Source organism: Arachis duranensis, chromosome 1 (genome assembly GCF_000817695.3).
Source record: "Arachis duranensis cultivar V14167 chromosome 1, aradu.V14167.gnm2.J7QH, whole genome shotgun sequence".
Lineage (NCBI taxonomy): Eukaryota > Viridiplantae > Streptophyta > Magnoliopsida > Fabales > Fabaceae > Arachis > Arachis duranensis.
This window is the reverse complement of record NC_029772.3, coordinates 3475081-3486887: the sequence shown is the minus strand read 5'-3', so window position 1 is coordinate 3486887 and position 11807 is coordinate 3475081.

The window sequence follows — 11807 nt, the reverse complement described above, 5'->3', positions numbered from 1 at the left end:
TGTATATTTTAATATTATTATTAAAATATTACTACAATTTATCTAAAAAATATTATATATTTTATATACTTAAGAAATTTTATTATTGACATAACCACAACTTTGAAAATTACAATGAGTTAATCTCACTTCGTTAATTCCTAACGTCAAAGAGTAAGTCAAGCAGCCAATGAGTTATAGGTCAAATGGCATAATTTCTCCATACTCAATTAAGAGGTTGTGGGTTCGAGTCTCATATCTTTAGTAAAAAAAAAAAAAAGAGTAAGTCAAGCAAGCATAATTGACATTAATCCACAAATTCTAACTCACTAATTAACTTAGTAAAAAACTAGCGTTAGTGGAAATAAAAGCAACTAACAACCCTAAGTAAAAATCTATTCAATATCCATACTTCACATTTTCACAAATACTTGGTGGGTAATAAAGCAAAACATAGTAAATTACAAAAGATAATGAAAACTATAACCAATTTATGCACAAAATGAACAATAGAAACTCAATTAAACATATATAAATCATAAAGTATCAAAATCATGAACAAAAGACTCAAGAAATAAAAAATTGGATATATTAACAAAGTAACTACAATTATAAGAAAATATAGCAAGAGTGGTGTAATTAAAGAGATAATTAATAAATACTTACAATGAGACAAGTAAATATCCAAGATCAAAATTGTAAAGTGGTAATTTCTACTATAAATCCTAATAAAACCTAAGAGAGAATTTAGAAAAAATTTAAGAAAACTAATCTAAAACTAACTAAAATTATCTACTATAATGTGTAACGTGCTCTTCTTGATATGAAATGTTGCCCTTTTGATATAGTCTTCCCATCTACTTCAGGAACTCCAAAATTAGGCCAAGAGGCCCCCAAAATCGCGAGCCACGTGATTTTTTAATAAAGTCATGCATCAAGATTTGTGCGTACGCACAAGGTTGTGTGCGTACGGACACTAGCTCAAATTCATCATGTGCATACACACAAGAAGGTGTGCGTACGTGCACTGGAGTGTGTGCTTTTCTTTTGTTTTTTTTTCATGAAATCTCCCATTTTGCATGCTTCCTTCCACTTCTACCTAGCCATTCTTTTCTATTGGACCTGAAATCATTCAACAGAATATATCACGGCATCGAATAGAATAAAAGTGGAATAAAATTGATTAATTTAAGCATAAAAAAATATGTTTTCACATTTAGGCACAATTTAGAGAGAAATCACAAAAATATGCTATTTAAGTGAATAAATGTGAGTTTAAGTGATGAAATCTACTCAATTCAAGCCAAAATTTACTATCAAACATGGACTCATCATGCTCTCATATACATAAACCATCAATATTAAGCCGGCCAAACTTAATACCGTGATGTATACAATAGTAGACTAACGACATCAATCAATAGGTAGCCATATACATAAAACTCTAACTCTCGTCATCAGGACAAGACCTATAACATGACAGACACTCAGAGTATGCAACTGAAAAATAGTTAGTCCATTCTTCAAGTTCTATAGGAAAGATTGCCCTGATACCATAATGTAACACCATCACTATCAAAATGTCACACTTTCAGCTGTGCCACTCTGATAACAAGAAGCATTACGAGGACTTCATATACTTAATAATAAAATAGGAGCTTTTGACTCGAAATCGTATCGCTGATTTCCACACACTATAAACTATAAGACAGATGATGTTTTGACAACTTTCTGGATTAGTGATCGGTTCGTCAGGACTGCCTTGGTACTTGCTAGTTTGGAGAGTAGGTCGGCCCTCGCATTTTGATCCTTGGAAATGTGCCGGATGGTTACTCCGTCAAATTCTGTGGTTAGCTCTTTGACTTTGAAAAAATGCTGTTGTAATAGGGGTCCCAGATTTGGTAGTCCCCATTTATTTGGGAGTTAACTACCTGGGAGTCACTATAGACTTCTAGTGTTTTTGCTCCGACTTCTTTGACTAGGGTCAATCTGGTCAAAAGGAACTATTGCCAAAGGCGTCGGGATGATGTGAGTAGCGCGTAGGAGAGTTTTTCAAGGTTGAGTAGCGCATCTCAGCATTTTAGAGGACCATACATATGAAGTATACTGGGCTCTGTGTCTTTTGTTCGTCTTTTCGGATGAGCGCCACTGCTAGCGCGTCCTCAGTTGTTGATAAGTAGACGCATAGCATTTCTCCTATTCTGGATTTCGAGAGTATGGGAGGTTTCTACTGACACTTTCTTAAAGTGTTGGAAGACTTCTTCGCACTCGACTCCCCATCTGAAGCTCATCCCTTTTTTCATGAGCTTGAAGAACGGGATGGCTTTTTGGGCCGAGGCTCCAAAGAAGCGTGAGAGGGCAGCGAGTTGTCTCGTTAGCCTTTGGACATCTTTGAGACTTGCAGTTCTGTTCATTTTGAGGATGGCCTTGCACTTTTCTAAGCTCACTTCTACTACCCGTTGTGTGATAATGAAGCCTAGGAATTTTTCGGACCCCGTTTCAATGGTGCATTTTGTCAGATTGAAGCGCATATGATGTTTTCTCAGGGTGTCTAGTATAAGCTTGAGGTCATCCACAAGCTCTTCGGCTGTTTGTGTCTATGCTAGCATGTTGTCAATATAGACCTCTAGTTTGGTCCTCGAGAGGTCTCTGAAGATTTTTGTGACGAGCCTTTGATAGGTGGCCCCGACATTCTTCAATCCAAAGGGCATGACTGTGTAGCAGTACTTGCTTTCAGGGGTTACGAATGCGGTTTTTTCATCGTCTGGTCAGTGCATAGGTATCTGGTTATACCTAGAGTAAGCATCCATGAAGTTGAGGTGCTAGTGTCTCGAGACGGCGTCTACTAGTCCATCGAGCGAGGTTTGACAAGGGAAAGACATCTTTTGGGCAAGCTTTATTCAAGTCTGTATAGTCGACGCACATTCGCCATTTGCCGTTTGCCTTTTTGACCAACACGACATTGGCCAGCCAGGTTGTGTAGAGGAGTTCTCGAATGAAACCAGCTTCAAGCAGGCTTTTGACTTTCTTCCTGACCTCGGCTGCTCGGTCTGGGGACATTTTCCTTCTTCCTTGTGCCATTGGCTTGGCGTTGGGATCCACGGCTAACCGGTGGGACATTAAATCTGGGTTTATTCCCGACATATCGGCCGGGGTGAATGCAAATAAGTCCCTGTTTTGTTTTAGGAGTTTTACTAGGTTGCCTTTTAGGTTGAAGGATAGATTTTTGTTGATGAATGTGAATTCATCTTTGGTTAACCCTATTTGTTGTTTATCCATGTCTCTCTCTGGTTTCAGTTTGGGTTGATCATCTTGGCGTGCGCCCAAGTCGGCGAGAAAGATCCTTGTTGCGGCTCTGGATCATTTCTGAAATGCTAGGCTGGTATTGTCGTATTCCACTGTAATTTTTCGGTCACCGTGAATCGTTCCATTGTCAGCTTGGAACTTCATGATGATGAACTTGGTAAATATGGCGGCATAGAGGTCATTAATGATTTTCCTCCCTAGGATAATGTTATATGCCGTGGAGTCCTTTAAGATTACGAACTCAGAGAGAATGATCTTCTATTGGTTACCGGATCCAATAGTGATTGGTAGTACTACGAAACCGTCTGGCTTGAGAAAATTGTCTCCCAGTCCGGTTACTCCATTTCGGTGGCTTTGTAAATTTTTGTTTCACAGTCTTAGCTGTCAAAAGCTCCTTAGGGAAGAATGTTATCGTCTACGGGAGGAAAGGGGTTCTTTTTTCATCTTTTATTGCCAATACCTGGAGGTCCTTTTTTAGTACTGACTTGGATTTTTATAGCACATTTTTCCTGGTGATAATGTTCACTATGATCGTCGGATCGGTTTTCGGGCTCTCCTACTGGGCTTGGCTTACCATCCTGGGGTTGCATCCTTTCCGTTCCTGGGATCTCTCACTTTCGATTTTTTTGGGTTCTCAAATGATTTTGGCAAACTCCGGGAGTTTTCCGTCTCGGATGGCTGGTTCAAGAGCAACTTTTAAGTCGAAGAAATCTTGAGTCTTGTGTTTGTATCCTCTATGATAGTCGCAGTACAGGCTTTTATTGCTGTTTGTCTGCTCTTTCAATTTTTGGGCCCTTGGAAGGATGCATCAATCTACTATTTGGTGGTAGATCTCCATGATTGGGACCAGTAGGGGGTATATTTCATGAACCTCCCCACCCTAGGTGGTCGGTCGGGAGTGGCGGATTTGTAGTGCTCTTTTTGGTTTTCTTTGGGCGGTGGATTGCTTCGAGGTACCGTGTTATCGTGCTGTCGCTTATTGGCGGCCATGACTTGGCTTACTTCCTCATCGTTTATGTATTTTCTTTCAATGTTTTGGAAATCATGCATGGTCCAAACCGGTTTGGTAGTTAAGTGTTTCCAAAAATCTTCATTCATGAGGCCATTGGTCAAGCAAAGGCTGGCCACAAAATCTGTGATCTCATCGATCATTAGGCATTCGTCATTGAACCTGTTGAGGTATTTCCTTGTAGGTTCGTCATATTTTTGTGTGATTTCGAGCAGACTGATTGAGTGCTTTGCTTTGGCGATCCTGGTAGTGAAGTGTGTCATGAACTACGTGGAGACGTCGTCAAAATTGGCTATGGAGCCATTGGGGAAGGCGTTGAACCACTTGATTGCAGGGTCGGATAGGGTTACTGGGAAAGGCCTGCATCGGACCGCATCAGCGGCTCCTTCTAAGTTCATCATAGTTTCGAAGGCCGTGAGATGTTCCTGTGGATCCTTCGTTCCGTCGTACTTCATGTCGGTCGGCTTGTCGAAACCCTTTGGTAACTTGGCCTTTAGAATTCTCTCGATGAATGGAGTGGAACCCAGGATCACGTGCTCGCTCTTTGTTCCCTTGGAATCTCATCGGTGTTTGTCATTGTCGTTGTGAGGGAAGAAGGGAGGGAAGGAGGCCCAAATTCAGACAAACAGGTTGGAGACTGTTCTAATGAGAAATCCGAGAATCGAGTCCAGAACAATTGAAAACTTTCAAATGGGATAAAAATTAAGAAATTGGACATGATTGAAGAATTTCGAGTAACAGCTACAAAAAGAAATGATGTATACTTGATTCCCATCATTTATCGTTTTCGTGTTAAGATCACTATGAAATTTATATATTGATAGTTATTTTTATGAAAATATCTTTATTTGATTGAATGTATTTAATTGAATGTGTTTGACTGAACTATTTAATAATTTGTAATACTATATTATGTTTTTATAAAAATAACTATATTTTATATTTTGAGGGTTAAGCTTTTGAAATGGACACTTGCAATAAAAGTACTTTCGGATTGTTTAGTAGCAATAAAAGCATATATGTTTCATTTTTTTTCTTTGTTTTCTTGAATTTTATATCCAAATAGTTTCCAAACTAGTATGTACTAAAGAAACGAATCACAACGTGATCATCACTCCCATTTACACATAATTTGATGAGTGTGTCTGAAACCATAAGTTAACACAAAGCTTCCATCCATTCTCTTCAAAACAAAGCTTTCCACAAGCACATAACACCCAAAATTTTCCCATTTAATTCCCCCTTCAAATTTCTCATCTCTAATGATCCTCTCTTATCTCTTGTTCTTATACTTCTTCTTTGTTTTTTTCATGAAATCTTCTATTTTACATGCTTCCTTCCACTTCTACCTAGCCATTCTTGTCTATTGGACCTGAAATCACTCAACAAAATATATCACGGCATCGAATAAAATAAACGTGAAATAAAATTGATTAATTTAAGCATTAAAAAAATATTTTCACATTTAGGTACAATTTAGAGAGAAATCACAAAATTATGCTATTTAAGTGAATAAATGTGAGTTTAAGTGATAAAATTCATTCAATTCAAGGACAAAATTTACCATCAAATATAGACTTAGCATGCTTTCATATACCTAAACCATCAATATTAAGCTGACCAAACTTAATACTGTGATGTATGCAATAGTAGACTAACAAAATCAATTAATAGCCAGCCATATACATAAAACTCTAAAAACTCTAACTCTCGTCATCAACACAAGACCTATAACATGACAAACACTCAGAGTATGCAACTGAAGTATACTTAGTCCATTCTTCAAGCTCTACAAAAAAAATTGCTCTAATACCATAATGTAACACCCTCACTATCAGAATGTCACGCTTCCGGTTGCGCCACTCTGATAGCAAGAAGCATTACGATGACTTCATATACTTAATAATAAAATAGGAGCCTTTAACTCGAAACTGTATCTATATAAGACAGATGATGTTTTGACAACTTTCTGGATTAGTGATCGGTTCATCGGGACTGCCTTGGAATTTGCCAGTTTGGAGAGTAGGTCAGCCCTCGCATTTTGATCCTTGGAAATGTGCCGGATGGTTACTCTGCCAAATTCTGTGGTTAGCTCCTTGACTTAGGAAAAATACTGTTGTAATAGGGGGTCCTGGGTTTGGTAGTCCCCATTTATTTGGGAGTTAACTACCTGGGAGTCACTATAGACTTCTAGTGTTTTCGCTCTGACTTCTTTGGCTAGGGTCAATCCGGCCAAAAGGAACTATTGCCGAAGGCGTCGGGATGTTGTGAGTAGCGCGTAGGTGAGTTTCTCAAGCCTTGAGTAGCGCGTCTTAGAATTTTAGATGACCTTACTTATGAAGTATACTGAACTCTGTGTCTTTGTTTGTCTTTTCGGATGAGCGCCACCACTAGCGCGTCCTCTGTTGTTGATAAGTAGAGGCATAACATTTCTCCTATTCTGGATTTCAAGAGTATGGGAGGTTTCTGCTAACACTTTCTTGAAGTTTTGGAAGGCTTCTTCGCACTCGGATCCCCATCTGAAGCTCATCCCCTTTTTTGATGAGCTTGAAGAAAGGGATGACTTTTTGGGCCGATGCTCCGAGGAAGCGTGAGAGGGCAGCGAGTTGTCTCATTAGCCTTTGGACATCTTTGAGGCTTGCGGGGCTGTTCATTTCGAGGATGGCCCTGTACTTTTCTAGGTTCGCTTCTACTACCCATTGTATGATAATGAAGCCTAGGAATTTTTTGGCCCCCGTTCTGAAGGCGCATTTTGTCGGATTGAAGCGCATCTGATGTTTTCTCAGGGTGTCTAGTATAAGCTTGAGGTCGCCCACGAGCTCTTCGTCTGTTTGTGTCTATGCTAGCATGTTGTCGATATAGACCTATAGTTTTGTCCCCCAGAGGTCTCTGAAGATTTTGATGACGAGCCTCTGATAGGTGGCCCCGGTATTCTTCAATCCGAAGGGCATGACCGTGTAGCAGTACTTGCCTTTGGGGGTTAGGAATGTGGTTTTTTCGGTCAGTACATAGGTATCTGGTTATACCTAGAGTAAGCATCCATGAAGCTAAGGTACTAGTGTCTCGAGGCGGCGTCTACTAGTCCATCAAGGTATGGCAAGGGAAAGACGTCTTTTAGGCAAGCTTTATTCAAGTCTATGTAATAGACGCACATTCGCCATTTGTCATTTGCCTTTTTTACTTGCTTCATGACCTTGGCTGCTCGGTCTAGGGACATTTTCCTTCTTTTTTGTGCCACTAGCTTGGCGTTGGGATCCACGGCTAATCGGTGGGACATTAAATTTGGGTCTATTCCCGACATATCGACTGGGGTGAATACAAATAAGTCTCTGTTTTGTTTTAGGGATTTTACAAAGTTTCCTTTTAGGTTGAAGGGTAGATTTTTGTTGATGAATGTCAACTCATCTTTAGTTAACCCTATCTGTTTTTTTTCCATGTCTCCCTCTGATTTCAGCTTGGGTTGATCATCTTGGTGTGCGTCCAAGTTGGCGAGATAAATCTTTGCTGCGGCTCTGGATCATTTCCGCAAGGCTATGCTGGTGTTGTCATATTCCATTACAATTTCTCGGTCGCCGTAAATCATTCCATTGTCATCTTTGAACTTCATGATGAAGAGCTTGGTAAATATGGCGGCAGAGAGGTCATTAATGATTTTCCTCCCTAGGATAGTGTTATATGCCGGGGAGTCCTTTAAGATTACGAACTTGGAGAGTATGGTCTTCTTTTGGTTACCGGATCCAATGGTGATTGGTAGTACTACGAAACCATCTGGCTTGAGAAAATTGTCTCTCAGTTCGGTTATTCTGTTTCGGTGGCTTTGTAAATTTTTGTTTCAGAGTCCTAGCTTATCAAAAGCTCCTTGAAAGAGGATGTTGGAGTTGGCTCCGGTATCCACGAGTATCCACTTAACTAGACCGGTTCCAACCCTAACTAATATGACGAAAGGGGCGTCTTTCACCGAGGTGTCGTTCTGGCAGTTGTCGGGGGAGAACCTTACCGTCATCGAGAGGAGATGGGTTATTTTTTCATCTTTTACTGCCAATACCCGGAGGTCCTTTTTTAGCACTGACTTGGATTTTTCTAGCGCATCTTTCCTGGTGATAATGTTCACTATGATCGTCGGGTCGGTTTTCGGGCTCTCATAGTGGGCCTGCCTTACCATCCTGGGGTTGCGTCCTTTCTGTTCCTGGGATCTCTCCCTTTCGGTTTTTCTGGGTTCTCAAATGATTTTGGCGAACTCCAGGAGTTTTCCTTCTTGGATGGCTTATTCGAAAGCATCTTTTAAGTCGAAGTAATCTTGAGTCTTGTGTTCGTATCCTCTATGATAGTCGCAGTACAGACTTCTATTGCTGTCTGTCTGCTTTTTCAATTGTTGGGCCGAAGGATGCCTCAATCTACTATCTGGTGGTAGATCTCCATGATTGGGGCCAAAAGGGGGGTGTAGTTCATGAACTTTCCCACCGTAGGTGGTCGGTCGAGAGTGGCGAATTTGTAGTGCTCCTTTGGGTTGTCTTTAGGTGGTGGATTGCTTTGAGGTATCATATTATCATGCTGTCGCTTATTGGCGGCCACGACCTGGCTTACTTCCTCATTATTTATGTATTCCCTTGCAATGTTTTGGATATCATGCATGGTCCAAACCAGTTTGGTAGTTAGGTGTTTCCAAAAATCTTCATTCATGAGGCCATTGGTCAAGCAAAGGCTGACCACGAAATCCGTGATCCTGTCGACCATTAGGCATTCGTCGTTGAACCTGTCGATGTATTTTCTTGTAGGTTCGTCTTGTCTTTGTGTGATTCTGAACAGACTGATCGGGTGCTTTGCTTTGGCGATCCTGGTAGTAAAGTGTATCATGAACTTCCTAGAGACATTGTCAAAACTGGCTATTGAACCACTTGATTGCGGCTCCTTCCAGGTTCATCATGGCCTCGACGACCGTGAGATGTTCCTGTGGATCCTTCGTCCCGTCGTACTTCATGTCGGTCGGCTTGTCGAAACCCTTTAGTAGCTTGGCCTTTAGGATTCTCTCGATGGATGGGGTGGTACCCATGATCACGTGCTCGCTCCTTGTTCCCTTGGAATCTCGTCGGTGTTGTCTGTCGTCGTCGTCATGAGGGAGGAAGGGAGGCCCAAATTTGGACAAACAGATTAGAGACTATTCCGATGAGAAATCTGAAAATCGGGTCTAGAACAATTGAAAACTTTTAAATGGGATAAAAATTAAGAGATTGGACATAATTGAAGAATTTGGAGTGACAGCTACAAAAAGAGATGATGTATACTTGATTCTCAATATTATCATTTTTCCGGTAAAATCTCACCAAATTAGCCTCTAAAATATTTGGGATCGGGCCGAGCCGAGTCTTTGGACTGGCCCGGACCATGAACACCCCTACTACCTGTCATTCAATGACGTACAGTAAATTTTAAAGAGTAATACGACTTAATTAACAAATATTATTATTATTTTTATCAATATTTAATTAATAATAATTTGTACATATATTTATAAAAATTTTATACACAAAAAATATATAATTTATATATATACATTTATTAGAATTTGCATACATGAATCAATATAATTTATATTCGTATCTTTTAAAATTTATACACATAAATTAATAAAATTTATTTGTTAAAGATAATTTAACTTGTCAAATAATTGATAAAAAATATTTAAAATTATTGATTCCTAAAAATTTTTTAATTTTAAATTCACATTAAATTAAAGAATATTTCTTAATAAAAAATCAAATGTGAGTAATTATCAACAACACTACAACAACATAGATTATATTTTAAGTTATATGTGTAAAAAAAGAATTAAAATTTGTCAAAAAAATAAATTTTGACACTATTTTTACTATGAAATATGTTAATAAAAGTTTTGTTAAAAATAGTATTTTTAACATATAAGTAATTGTGAAAAAAGTTTAAATCTTATTTTGATAAATATTGGCTGTCAAAAATAAATTGTTAAAAAAATTTGAGAATATATTTTCTGTGATACTTAATAACCGTCAAAAATACTATTTATTTTGATACTTATTGACTATAAAATATTCTCAACAAAAATATTTAACAAAAAATGAGGTGAGATCTTAAAACTGAAGAATAAATTGAAATTTTAAAGATAAAAAATGAGTAATATGATCCCAAACATAGAGTATTGTGATATTAAAATTGATAGAGTCCAGAAAAAAAGAGAAATAGTAGAGTAAATTGAAAATAAATGAGTGTCAAAATTGAGAAGTAATTTTCTATGATCAAATTATTCATCAAAAAAACATAGAGAATTTGATATTTGTGATATTTGTCAAAAATATATATTAATTTTAACATTTAATTATAATGTTAAAAAATAAAATGTTAAAATAACTTTTTTTTCTTGTAGTGTAATTTATTGTTGAACTATAAGAATTAAAATGTATATTTTTTTGGTTTTTAAAATATATAATTTTTTTGTTGATGATAATATAAAAATAATAATGAAATAGATTTATTGTCTTTTTTTGTTTTTTCTATTTTTTATTTATTTGTCTTTTATTGTTATATTTTATCGTGTTGAGTTTTAGTTGACTTGACAAGTGGACATCTTATTGTGATTATCCCTTACGAGTTACAATAGTGGTAGTAAATTAACGAAGCTACCTGCACCCTTATCCACGGCTATTTAATCCGAACTCATCTGGTTAGGTAGAATTGTTATTTTGATCTGTAGCGAATAGGATAAAGTAGGGGTAGGATTTTTGTAAGAATCGAAAAAGGTGTAAGTTGAATTTTAAGATTCATTTGAAAAGATTTAAAAGTAAATTTTTTGAACTTTTACGTGTTATCCTGAGTGCTAAAATGAATTGTTTGATTAGCTTATTTATTGTCCGTTGACCGTTATCTTTCTTGGAATTAAAGCGCAGAGGCCTCTATCAAACAATATTTTTATTTTCTCAAATTAAAGAATTACATTACAATTTTAAACAATCAAACAATCAATCAAATATCCAATTCTAATTGTTTCAATGTAAATCTCTTTATTATTTTGCAATTTCCACCAATCAAAGTGTCGACAAAAAATTACTAGACATTCTCCTCTCATTTTGATCCTACAAATGTATTTAAAAAAAAAATCAAATCCATCCTAAAACTTAAATAATTTAAATGTAGTTAGAAAGAACCAACTTCAAATTCCAAACTTACAAACTACACAAAAGGAAACATGAAATATAAAAGCAAATCATTGCCATTAATGATTTGCGGCATTTCATACATCCAAAGCTATTCAATAGTCATCATATGGAAACATATCGTGGAAAATTCAAAGGTTACATTACATAATTTGTTGAGTATATGTTATTCATGAGGTAAAAATTCAAATGAAATTGACTTCACGTGAAGTTGATATCTGAAAGTTATTAAATGAAAATTTAGTCAAATCAATCAAATCATCTAACGGTTCCCAGATATCAACTTCACGTAAAGTCGGTACCTGAGTTTCCACCTATTCATGATGCAA